Raw genomic sequence first — 12,825 nt, forward strand, 5'->3', positions numbered from 1 at the left:
TTTATGGACTACTAGTGCAGTAATATAACCACTGAACTGTTTGTACCCACATGATTGTTGCTTATGCACTTACAACCTTACCACATCAGTTCTCCATATGGTAATTGTGGAATTTCAGCTGTGGAAGAAGCGAGTAGGATCTATATTTACTTAAAAAATTAATATGTCTTTAACCTACCCCAGGATGGACCAATAGATCTTTAAAGTGCAGCCACTTTTGTGCAATGAACAATTTGCATGTGACAAAGTCCCACAGACAGCACGAGGGAATGATACTAACAAAGTCAAACACACTTTTGTGTAGATGTAGGGCAGGGATGAGTCTCCTCAAGCCAGTAATGGGTTCTTCAAAGAGCTGTGGTGCCCAGGAACATTGTCTTCCTGCCTCAGCTGAGGAATGGATTTTTCTGATTTTTCTTTCCCCAATTTCTTTTCTAATCTCCCTAAACCTGCTGCAACTGTAATGGTGGACATCACAACCAGGGTATCAGTAGAGGCCCTTAGTATGCCTCAGCATCCATGGACTTGGTGACAGAAAATTGTTTTGTTTCCTGCTCCTGATTGCTATCATTAACTTGATGCTGGGTATCATTGGAGCTAGCCAAGAGCAGGAATGGATTGAGCTTGTTTATAGATCCAGGAATGAGGAACCAGGTAGTGTTGGTATCCATAAGTCAGCAGCTTGAGGAAAGACAGAAAGGAATTGTAGGAAAAACAGGTGAATAAAGGGGACATTTCATTCAGGCAGCAGCTATTCAAAGTAAGGGAATTTTCTATATATATCAATGTACTTTATATATTTATAAAGAACGGTGAAAAGTTAAGCCATGTTAGTACCTTATTTTGGTTATTCCTTCAATGCTTTTGAAAGCTAAAAAAAACATGGTTGATGACAAGGGGCATTTATGCAGACTGTACACTCTGTAAAGAAATAAAGAGGAAAATAACATTCCTGTTAATTTTAGCAAAAAAAAGCTCTAAATTTAAATATAATTTATTGTTTAAGATTGGAATGTTAAAAAACAGCATTCTGAAGGCAGAGCTTTCAACTGCAAACTGAAGTGTCTTCTCCCTAGAGCAACATCTCCCTAGTTCTTATTATTACAATTAATGAATTGCAGCATCTTTTGGAGGAGAATTGGAACTCTTCAGTCTGGTGAAATTAATTACTACTAGGCTGCTGGAGTGAATTCTAGGGCCACATGACATTGAATGATTATTAGAAAACCAATCCCATTCTTGTTAATACTCTGAATTCAACTATTATTCCTAAAGAAATGTTTATTCTTAGGAGCTACAGGTAAACAAATTGATCTGCAATGTCAGTATATCATCATGTTAAGTACCTTGCTCTATCAGGACTACTGGAGTCATTTGAATATGGCAACTCTATTAAAGAGTAATTATTTATTTCAGATTATTAGGATTTCTTCTCACATCTGAATCTAAAGTGTGTGAAGCCTTGGTACAAATGGATCAAGGGAGTACTTAAGTATCTTAGAAATTTGAAGAGATTCTTAACATGTCCAAGTACCTTCTTGACTCAATTGCAATGTTAGTTTCCATCTGAGACTCTAACATGTTAATTTTTTAAAATGTCATTTAATGAATACATTTAAATTCAGCCAAACTAAACTGTGGGCACACCAGCTTCTGGGCCCTTTAAAGAACAAAATTGTGAGAGGCATGGAAGAGACCAAAGAGAATAGGGTTAAAATTGATTTTGGGGTTGCACAGTGGTACTGCTAATAGAGCTGCTGCATCATAGGTCCAGTGATTCTGGTTTGATCCTGACATCCAGTGTTGTCAGCGTGGATTTTGCATGTTCTCCCTGTGGCCCAAGTGCTTGGTTTCCTCCCACATCCCAAAGACGTGCAGGTTGATAGGTTAATTGTCCACTGTAAATTTGCTTAGTGTGTAGTTCAGTGGTAGAATCCAGGAGTAGTTGATGGGAATCCAGGGAGAATAAAAATGGATTTAGTGTAGGATCGTTGTAAATGGGTGGCTGTTGGTCAGTGCGGACTAAAGTGGGCTGTAGGCCCTGTTTCTGTGCTGCCTGACTCTATGAGTAGCCAAAACCAGCAATAAGTAATCAGCATCTTGTATCAATTTAAGCAGGTCAGGACCATTAGAAAATCCTGTGTGATGCTGGAGAGAGACAGCAGCAGGCAAAATAAGGTGACTGCAAAATTTTAAAATATATATATTTTTAAAGACAGAATGTAATTTTTCTGTTAAGGAATAAAAGCCATTAGGGATACATTCAGAGAATGTCATCTTCTAGATTCCTGAGGAATTAGCTGTAATTGCAATTGATTTCTCTGACAAACAGGAACAACTTGCATATTTACAGATCTGTATCATCTTGGTCAATCAATGAGTTACTTTGAACTCTAGCCACTGATTTTTTTTCTTTCTAACAATTAATGCCCAGTTAAATTGATAGAGAAATGTTAGTCAGGACATAAGGTAAGATTTAATATCATACCAGGGCAGGAGGAATGAACTCGGATATTACATTATGACTTGGGTAAAGTAGGTAACAGGACAGAAAAGTGAGGGCAAAGAGAAAATATTGCACAGAAGGAAAACTGAGTGGCATCCATACACCATGAATTGTACTGAAATGTTTATGTGTCAACATGAGAGAGTTAAATGAGATTTAGTAGATTTGATGGTATACATGTCCAAGCATTGCAGAGCAGCAATCAGTAAAGCAGGTAGAATCAGGAACCATGCAGTCCTGGAGCCAGTTCATTAGGAACATGTTAGGCTAATTTTGGATAGATGAACTGAGCTTTTATGGGTTGCACTTCTCATCATTAAATACTTAGGGATTTTAATACTATCCTGAACATGTGGAAAAGGGAACCACAACTTCAGTTCACCATTTAAAGAACAACACTCCTTACAGTGCAACATTACATTGAAGTGGGAGTTGAATCCACAATCTTCGCTCTCAGAAGTTACAACGTTATAAGTGGAACCAAGTGACAAACATAAATAATAAATAAATAAATAGAACAAAGTGACTCATTTATGTCAGGTGTTTGGGGTTGTCAATGAGTACCATAAAAAGTGTTTAAAAATAAGACTTTTGATTAGTATTCATCAGATTTGCCTGAGATTGTGACTTGTGGCAAAGTTTTCTCATAATTCAAAGTCCATTATTTTTTTAATCCTGCTGAGTGTAAAGTTATTCCCACCATTCTCTCTGAGTTTCTATGCACATTTTCCTTTCCATAAAGTAGATATTTCAGGACATCCTATCATAAAGAGTAATCAACAAGACAACTGCTTCTCAGCCCAATGGGAATATTGTAAACATATACTCCCAGAGCATGAACTTGGAAGTGTGTACAAAACCTTCAATGAGAGACATTTCTAATATTGCAGGTTTAATGCCCAAAATCAAAGCTATCTCCAAACATTTTTTTCTTCATAAGCAAATGTTGATGTGAATCTCTGAAGTGAATATTGACTTTAGTGATGAGTCTTCTGAAGTCATTAGTTTTCTGATGTCATGTTGGACTCTCTCACATAAATATTCTACTGTTTTTCCTTCCATTTTGTAGTAATGACTGAAAATTTTCCAAATGCTTGACTGAATGACAGACTAAATTGTAAGAAATGTAGCATTTGATGTACCTTTCTGGTGTTTAAAGTCCAGTTACCATTAAACAAGCTGCCCATCTCTTTATGTAAGGTAAAGGCCTTGTTGCTTTCCCTTTCCTCTTTGTTTTGTTATCTCCTTTTTAAGGAGCTTCACAAACCTATTCAGAACGAGAAAGTTCACTGATGACCCTATAACAGAACATTATGAGTGCATAAATAATGAGAGGTCTCATTGGTTAATGAAACAACAATACGAGGAAGTTAGTTGTTTAAAAAAGAATCATGTAAGAAAATTTGAGAATCAAGTGGGAAATTGGTAATTTGACTTACTATTATCACATGCACTGAGGTACAGTGAAAAACTTGTCCTGCATACTGTTCATACAGATCATTTCATTACAACAATGCATTGAAGTAATACAAGGTAAAGCAATTACAGAATGCAGAATAAAGTGTTACAATTACAGAGAAAATGCAGTGCAGGTAGACATTATGGTGCAAGGTCATAACAAGGTAGATTGTGAGGCCAAGAGTCCATCTTATCGCACTAGGGAACTATTCAATAGTCTCACAACAGTGGGATAGAAGCTGTCCTCGAGTCTGGTGATACGTGCTTTCAGACTTTTGTATCTTTTGCCTGATGGGAGAGGGGAGAAGAAAGAATGTCCGGGGTGGGTGGGGTCTTTGATTACGCTGGCTGCTTTACCAAGGCAACGAGAAGCGTAGACAGAATCCATGGAGGGAAGGCTGGTTTCTGTGATGCGCTGAGCTGTGTCCACAACTCTCTGCAATTTCTTATGGTCACAGGCCAAGCAGTTGCCATACCAAGCTGTGATACATCTGGATAGGATGCTTTCTATGGTGCATCAATAAATATTAATGAGGGTCAATGGGGACATGCCAAATTTCTTTAGCCTCCTGAGGAAGTAGAGGCGCTGGCAAGTTCTCTTGTACGTGGCATCCACGTGCTTGGACTAGGACAGGCCACTAGTGATGTTTACTCCTAGGAACTTGAAGCTCTTAACACTCTCAAACTCAGCAGCATTGATATAGATGGGAGCATGTACATCACCCCCCTTCCTGAAGTCAATGACAAGCTCTTTTATTTTGCTAACATTGAGGGAAAGGTTGTTGTCATGACACCATATCACTAAGCTCTCTATCTCCTTCCTGTACTCTGACTCATTGTTATTTGAGATACAGCCCACTACGGTGGTATCATCTGCAAACTTGTAGATAGGGTTAGAGCAGAATCTGGCCATGTACTCATGAGTGTATAGGGAGTAGAGTATGGGGCTGAGGACGCAGCCTTGTGGAGCACAAGTGTTGAGAATAATCCTGGTGGAGGTGTTGCTGCCTATCCTTAATGATTGCAGCCGGTTGGTCAGGAAGTCAAGGATCCAGTTGCAAAGGGAGGTGTTGAGTCCCAGGTCTTGGAGTTTGGAAATGAGTTTGCTTGGACTTATAGTATTGAAAGCAGAGCTGTAGTCAATAAACAGTAGTCTGAAGTGGGTGTCTTTACTGTCTAGATGCTCCAGAGATAAGTGTAGGGCCAGGGAGATGGCATCTGCCACAGACCTGTTTCGGTGGTAGGAGAATTGCAGTGGGTCGAGATTGTCTGGGAGGCTGGAGTTAATGCATACCATGACCAGCCTCTCAAAGCACTTCATGATGGTGAATGTCAGAGCCACCGGGTGGTAGTCATTAAGGCCCATTACCTTGTTTTTCTTAGGTACTGGGATGATAGTGGCCTTCTTAAAGCAGGTGGGAACCTCAGATTGATGCAGGGAGACGTTAAAAATGTCTGCAAATACCCCCGCCAGCTGATCTGCACAGGATGTAAGGACACGGCCAGGGACACCATCCAGGCTAGGTGCTTTCTGGGGGTTCACTCTCCGGAAGACTGATCTTATGTCCTCAACAGTGACTATGGAGTCAGGTGCATTGGAGGTTGTCTGGATGGGTGGTGACATTCCATTCCAATCCCCTTCTGTTCAAAACATGGGATGGTAGATAATGGACTGATTGACCTCTTTCATTTTGTAACAGTTTTTGATCCTGTTATTGATGTTTTATCTTGGTACACATTCCAGAAAGTATATACAGTGAAGATATGGTTTAAAGAATATTGTTAGAAGCTCAGTTGGCGTTTGTCATGCTATTTGTCATAACTAATTATTATTTCCAGATAATAGTTCATATATCTGAGTCTGGACTATTTTATTTTAAATACAGAACCAAAGAGAGTGTCACACCGTCAATAGAGAATGATCAGACCTTCCAAAATTAACGTTTACAGTTCGAAGTGGACAAATTATGTTATGCCATTGATTCATCACATATTTTAAGTGCACATTAAGCTGTAATTCTTTTGATTATATGTACTAATTGAGCAATTTCCCACATTAATAAAATGACTCCTACATTTAACTCAGTGTACTGCTGGAAGAGGTTGCAGGACTGGGTTTGTCTCACTAAGGCTATATTAATGGTGAAACCAACACAGAACTGACCTTCTGAACCACTGGTGTTATATCCATCCTGATTCCCAGGGACATCCTTGTTTAGTTGGCTAAATCTCCTCTTGGATACAGCATCATTAACATATGCAAACAGGGAACAGAAGAAGCCTTTAATGATCCCAGTGATACTTTAATTTCTACCCATGTTGCCAATGCCAGCCCCTCAACAAGTCAGAGACATTTGGACTATTAATCAGGATGTAGAATTTCCCATGAGTTTTAAAGGTTTCCTAAACGGCAGTTAGGTTAAACCACAAGGGGATCTGGTGTTCAGTTTCATTTGGAGGCCTTGAGCTCTCAAATTTCCAATATTTAAACAACTTACTTATTTTAAAACTTTATTTATACAGCACAGTAACAGGCCCTTCTGGCCCAATGAGCCCGTAGCGGTTAGCATAACACTATTACAGCACCAGCGACCTGGGTTCGGTTCCGGCCACTGTCTGTAAAGAGTTTGTACGTTCTTCCCGTGTCTACGTGGGCTTCCTCCGGGTGCTCCGGTTTCTTCCCGCATTCAAAAGACGTACTGGTTAGGAAGTTGTGGGCATGCTATGTTGGCGCCGGAATCGTAGCGACACTTGCAGGCTGCCCCCAGAACACTACGCAAAGATGCATTTCACTGTGTGTTTCGATGTACATGTGACTAATAAAGAAATCTTATAATCTTATAATCTTAACTGCCATGCTACCGTGCCACCCTAAATGCTACCCTGCCACCAAGTGCTACAAGTATATTTAGTGCTGCAAGTATTTTTTTTCTGTACCTCTTCACTTCTGCTCTTTATATGCCCTCCTGAAAGTGCTGAATTTACCACCCTCTCAATCAGTGGAGTGCCTACAAGGAGTTTGATTAGCTTGCTAATTTAGTGATAATCAGGCCTGCTTGAGTGAAGCAACATCATGACTAGTGAAGGAAAGGAGGCAAAGAACTGGGCAGTCAAGTGTTGTGATAACATCTAATCATCAACATACCTGCTGTGTGCCACCTGCTTTGCAGTGGCAGGTTCAAGCACACTTCAGGCCTGATCTATGAGACTTGTGGAGTGCTGAAGGTTTTTCTGGAGGATGTAATCAGGGATGCAGTTAGCCTGCAGTTGTGCACTCCAAGTACCAGATGGTCACTGCCATGGATATTGTGCCTTTTCTGAAATGCCAGGGCCACCTTATGCATTTTAGTGGCTCAAGCACTTGACTCATTCTACAAATAAACAAAGCAAATCAAAAATCAGACCTGACCAGAAACCTGGTGGGGCCTCCCTCCCATATCATTGGAAGGACGGTACAGAAATATCAACACAGCTTGCCTAAAAATAGCCCTCATAATTCTTCTCAATTTTCTTTCCTCCAAATGAAGCCAAGTTCTCCTTCATGTTTCTTCCTAGCTGTTGGCTCAAAGTCCTGTCAGGCTTGAAATCTTTTCTAATGCAAATAGTTATTTTCACAGGATGGAAAGATAGATACAGGTGAAAAAGTGGTTATCACCCATTTGCCCAGAAAGAAGCTATTGTGCTCTCGCTGTCATTTTAAAATAATTTGTTGCTGTGTCCACAACTCTCTGCAGTTTCTTGTAGTCCCGGGCAGAGTAGTTGCCATACCAAGCTGTCATGCATCCAGACAGGATGCTTTCTCTGGTGCCTCAATAAAAATTGATGAAGGTCGATGGGGATATGCAAAATTTCTTTAGCCTCCTGGGGAAGTGGAGGCGCTGGTGAGCTTTCTTGGCTGTGGCGTCTGTGACAGGCTATTGGTGATGTTCACTCCTAGGAACTTGAAGCTCTCGACCCTCTTGACTTCAGCACCATTGATGTAGACAGAAGCATGTGCACCGCCCCCCCTTCCTGAAGTCAATGATCAGCTCTTTTGTTTTGCTGACCTCCATTACCCATTTTGTTTTATCCTTCATTACCCATTTCTTATGGTGAACATTCTCCTTGTAAAGAACTTTATGATACTAATCCTAAAATTCATTTTTATGCTGCCAAACTTTCATTTATCTTTGTCCTCTAGGTTCACCTTTTCCGAACAATTTTATATAACTTTAAAGGCTCACCTCTCCATTGCTTAGTTTCAATGATGAAAGACCCAAGGGATAGAAATAAATCCTCAGTCATATGCGCTAAGCTTGCAACATCACAGGCTGTACAAGATAGCCCCAAAACATGGATACATCAGGAGCTGAATTTCAGAAGCAGTGTGCTATGGACAGCTGTTACAATGATGTACTAACTGAGGATATAGAATATGTAACCGAGGATGAATTTCTCCCCGTGCACTCTTTATCATAACTCAGTTGTCTGGCACTAGTACAGTATCTGAAGATTTCTTTGCATTGCACCAGGTGAAGAACTTCAAATTTTGGCACAAATAAATTTCATGTCACAAATCTTGAATAGAAGTGAACTAAACTTTTAAGTACAATGTTTGCAAGTTTTCTGGATCTTTTCTGTCAAACCTTCTGATTGAACAAATCTACACCTGCTCTTCTCAAGTTTTGAGCACCCTCTGATTGTGTTTATTAACTGGAGTTTGAACTTGGTGATCAGGTTTTCCGGTATCATGGATTTTTGAACTTGGTGATCAGGTTTTCCGGTATCATGGATAACAATTTTTTTTCTGGACTTTTAATTGCAAATTTTTGTGTATTTTTCAATAATTAATGTCTCTGAGGCATGATCTAAATTTTCTATTTGTAACACATTTTTATGCCCAAGTATGTCACGTTAAAATTTGAAAAGCTACCCCTCTTGCAGCTTATTTAATATGCTCTGCATCATATGAATAAACGATGGTTAGATGGGTTGAAATATAACATTTGAAGATTTATATTGTTATAAGTATATACAGTATCTGCGGTTTATTTGGATTTACGCCCATTTTGAGTTTGGACATGTTCTAATGTGATTACAAGGATCATTGGCAATTTTTCAAACATGGGCCAAATGGGTGCATCTTCAGCCACAATTTTGGGTTAAATTTTCAGGATGTATTGACTGCAGCTCAGCTTTATGTCTTTTCTCTGAATCTCCTTCAGGGCTTATATATATCCAGGACTGTGGTTGAAATGTCATGCGATTTAACACTAAAATATAAATATGGTATTACTTTGATCATTGCATAATAATGATTGACAATCCAAATTTCTTCCGATTCTGCCTTGGCTATTCATGTTTTTTTACTGCATCATTACCTGAAGATTTTTGGTAGTGGATTCAATTGACACACTGAAATAAATTGTCTAATTCATTTTGTAGTTCTGAGATACCACAACTGCCCTGCTGCCTTGTTACCATCAATCATTGACCAGATTGAAATGTATATTAGACTCTTGGCCACCATCTGAGCTGAAATTAAACTCCTCACATTTTTGGCCTCCTATTCACTTCTGTGCTAAACTCCAATCCCATATTCTTTCCATGACCCAGAAAATCTGATTGTGGTTTTGCATCAATTCACCTGCTGTTGAAGCCCATATCCATATTTTCTTTTGTCTCTAAACCTCATGTTCCAATATTCTCTTGGACAGCTTTATGCCTGCCACTCACCATAAAGTTAAGCTTATCCAGTTATCTTTTTCCTTATTCGCAGCACATTCATCATTGCTTATGTTTGTCAGCGATAACATCAAGTCGGGCTAAGACTTGATTTAAAAATACTCCTCCCTATCTCTGTAACCTCCTCCAGCCCTATAAATCTTCCTGCACTCCTCCAATTCTGCCCTCTTGCCCACCTTTGTTTTACTTTGATACCCCATTATCAATCATGCCTTCAGCTTCATAAACCTCTTTCCCTCTCTACCTCTCCATTAAGTTGATCCTTAAATCCTCATTTTGTAGCAGAACTATGGTTTACTTGTCCCAATGTCCCCTCATGTGGCTTAATGTAAAGTTTTGTCTGTTAATCAATTTTTTTAAGTATGTTGGGACATTTTGCCATAAATACAAGTTCTTGTTACATACACACAAGTCTTTCCCTACTGGGGTTGAATTCTTTTTTTTAGAATGATATACCTGTTTGTCAAGTGTACCTTGTGATGTAGTACTTCCAGCTGGTGTCTGCTGCACAATACATAATAACTGCCCACCACAGTTGGTTTATAATAATTAAACTCCTAAAAAAAATAACAATTATTTCATTATTTGTGTATTATTAATGACAGTTTAGAAGTGTTACATTAGTGATAAATCTGAGATTCACCAGAAATTAAGTAACAGCCAAAAAACTACTTAAATAACAATGGTAAAAGCTAGGAGAGGTCAATCGGTACATTGTACCAGACCTTGATTACACCTCATCTGGAATACTGTATCCAGTTTTAGCCAGATCTCCTGAAGGAATTGAGGATTTAGAAAGGGTGGAGAAGAAGGTCTTCAAAGGCTTGTAAATATATATCCCAGAGCTTGCTGCTCTCACTCCTCCTTTAAAATTGTATCATTTAGTTTGTATTTCCTCTCCTTATTCTTCCTTGATACTCCTTCATATTATATTTCATCTGCCATTTGTTTGTTTCACCAATCTCTCTTTTTCCTTTGATATTGTCATTTCTGTATCTCTAATCATTCATTATGGTGCACTATTTGTGTGGACTGAATCCACAGCATAACACTTGTATCATTAAATAGCTCACACATGCCATAAGCTAATTGCAATTAAAATCTTTGTAATTGAATGTAATTAGGTAAAGAGAATGGATTACGAGGAGTTGTGAGATGTGTGTAATATTCTAGTCACACAAACTAAGTAATGTCCCCTTGGGTTTTCAAATCTTTTTCTGACTGTGAGGTAAATAAGGAGCCAATAGCAACCCAGTTGCCACAGCCAAATCCTCTCTCTTTAGTTAAAGGACATTATAGTATTGGTAGTAACTTCATTTTAGTTAAAGTGAATTGAACATATATTAAACGACACATGGATCAAAGTGTGAAATTAACTGCAAACTATGCACTGTATACAATAAATTAACTGCAATATGTGTGACCTAACCGGCCAGATCATATTTGATTCATCTTAAATTGACCTTTTCCGAATCCTTTTCAATAACTTTCTATTCGACTATAGAGCAGCGGAGTTAATGACATAATAATCCTTTTAATTGAAGAAATACGACAGCTCAGCTTTTGTTTAGTTCTTGGTTAGTTTTTGTTAATTATTACTATTTTTTTTTGTTTTGTTACTTTTTTTATTTTTGTTTTTTTTTCATATAATTAAATTTTTTAAATCTTTCTCATGTTTATTTATCAAGAGATTGGGAGGTTCAGATTATATATCTTACTCTTTGTGTCTGTATATGTTAACTTATTATTGTAATCCTGATCTCTTTGTATCATGTGTATAATTACTATTGTTATGTTTATTAATTTGAAATGTAATAAAAAGATTGAAAAAGAAAAGATCATACTTGATTCGGTCTGCTCCTTACATTCAACCCTTACCCTCACCCCCTTACGATATTCCTGCAGCTGCTTTTACCTTTGCAGCTCTATGGGAGCTGAGTTTTGGATTCCATGATTATGCCATATGTTGAAGTAATGTATGAGCAGCAACTAGGCTTTGGATGGTGGATCCTTTTAAAAACCCCTGTGTTAATAAATGGCTTTGATCTTTCAATGGCTATGAACTAAATAACCTGGAGCTATGTGACAAATGTCCTAGCAACTTGTGAACATAGTATTTGAACAAAGAATAGCATATTGATGATAAATAGGAGGTGAGGCCAAGGATAAGGATAGTCTGGGCTGGAAGGACCTGTTACTGTGCTGTATAAATGAAAGTTTTTTAAAAAAGTTTTAAACTAAGCGGAAAGTCCCACAATAGAGTGGGAGATCAAGTGTGCCTCCAGCTTAACTCTGACTTCTGCATTCCAATGTACTTGGAGATAAGCTGACCCATGAGGAGGAGATAGCCAGCAGTTCCAATGGAACTATTGGCCTGAGGTAAATCTGATTCAATCCAATAAATTGAAAACGATCATCATATAACATAAAGGAAAATTAGCAAAATGTATTAAGCAAGGGCGTGCTGTGGCTGCACTGCCCAAACACATAAGGGGTGACGTTAGCACTGTAAGAATATAAAACTGAATAATAAAAAATTCTCCGGTCACTGAAATAAAAATCAGGGAAAAGCTGATTCTGATGGCAGCATCCATTACTTCTGACGTAGAGGTTGTGGATTCAAGTTCCACTCCGGAGACCTGAACATAAGTGTTTTGACGGTCAGTGCACTGCAGTGCTGTAACGGTATGCTGTGGGGAGAGGTGCTGGATTAATGTCAAAGATGTTAATTTGAGAGTGGTCTGCTTTCTCCTGTGGATATAAAGGACTCCATGAACTGTCTTGAAGAGGGAAAGGGGAATGTCTTTGTCCAACCCTAATATCAAAATGTTATATGTTCATTGTTACGTTGCTGTTTATGTGAGTTTGTTGTGCACCACTGTATTTTAATGAAAACTACAGAAGTATGATAATCTAAGAATGTGTTGAGGTTAAAGTTAAAGAAAAATCTGCAATTGTTTTTAATAATTTTATAAAACCAGATCCTGTCCTCCCTCCAAAGATTTATTTTTTGCTCCATCTTCTATTTATCTTCTATATGTCATACTTTGTTAAATTGCTATAAGGACATTGGTCACATGGTTTCAGGTTGTTTGGTTCATGGCCAATGAAAGGTTGGAGTCATTTATTAACACAGA

General features: G+C 38.4%; 1 protein-coding gene across 3 annotated transcripts in view; it reads left to right on the forward strand.

The window, feature by feature from the left end:
- Nucleotides 1–12,825, forward strand: part of rps6ka2 (ribosomal protein S6 kinase, polypeptide 2) — a 216,695-nt gene that overhangs the window by 116,015 nt on the left and 87,855 nt on the right. The window lies entirely within an intron of this gene.

The sequence above is a fragment of the Pristis pectinata genome, chromosome 3 (assembly GCF_009764475.1).
Source record: "Pristis pectinata isolate sPriPec2 chromosome 3, sPriPec2.1.pri, whole genome shotgun sequence".
In the NCBI taxonomy this organism is placed as follows: Eukaryota; Metazoa; Chordata; class Chondrichthyes; order Rhinopristiformes; family Pristidae; genus Pristis; species Pristis pectinata.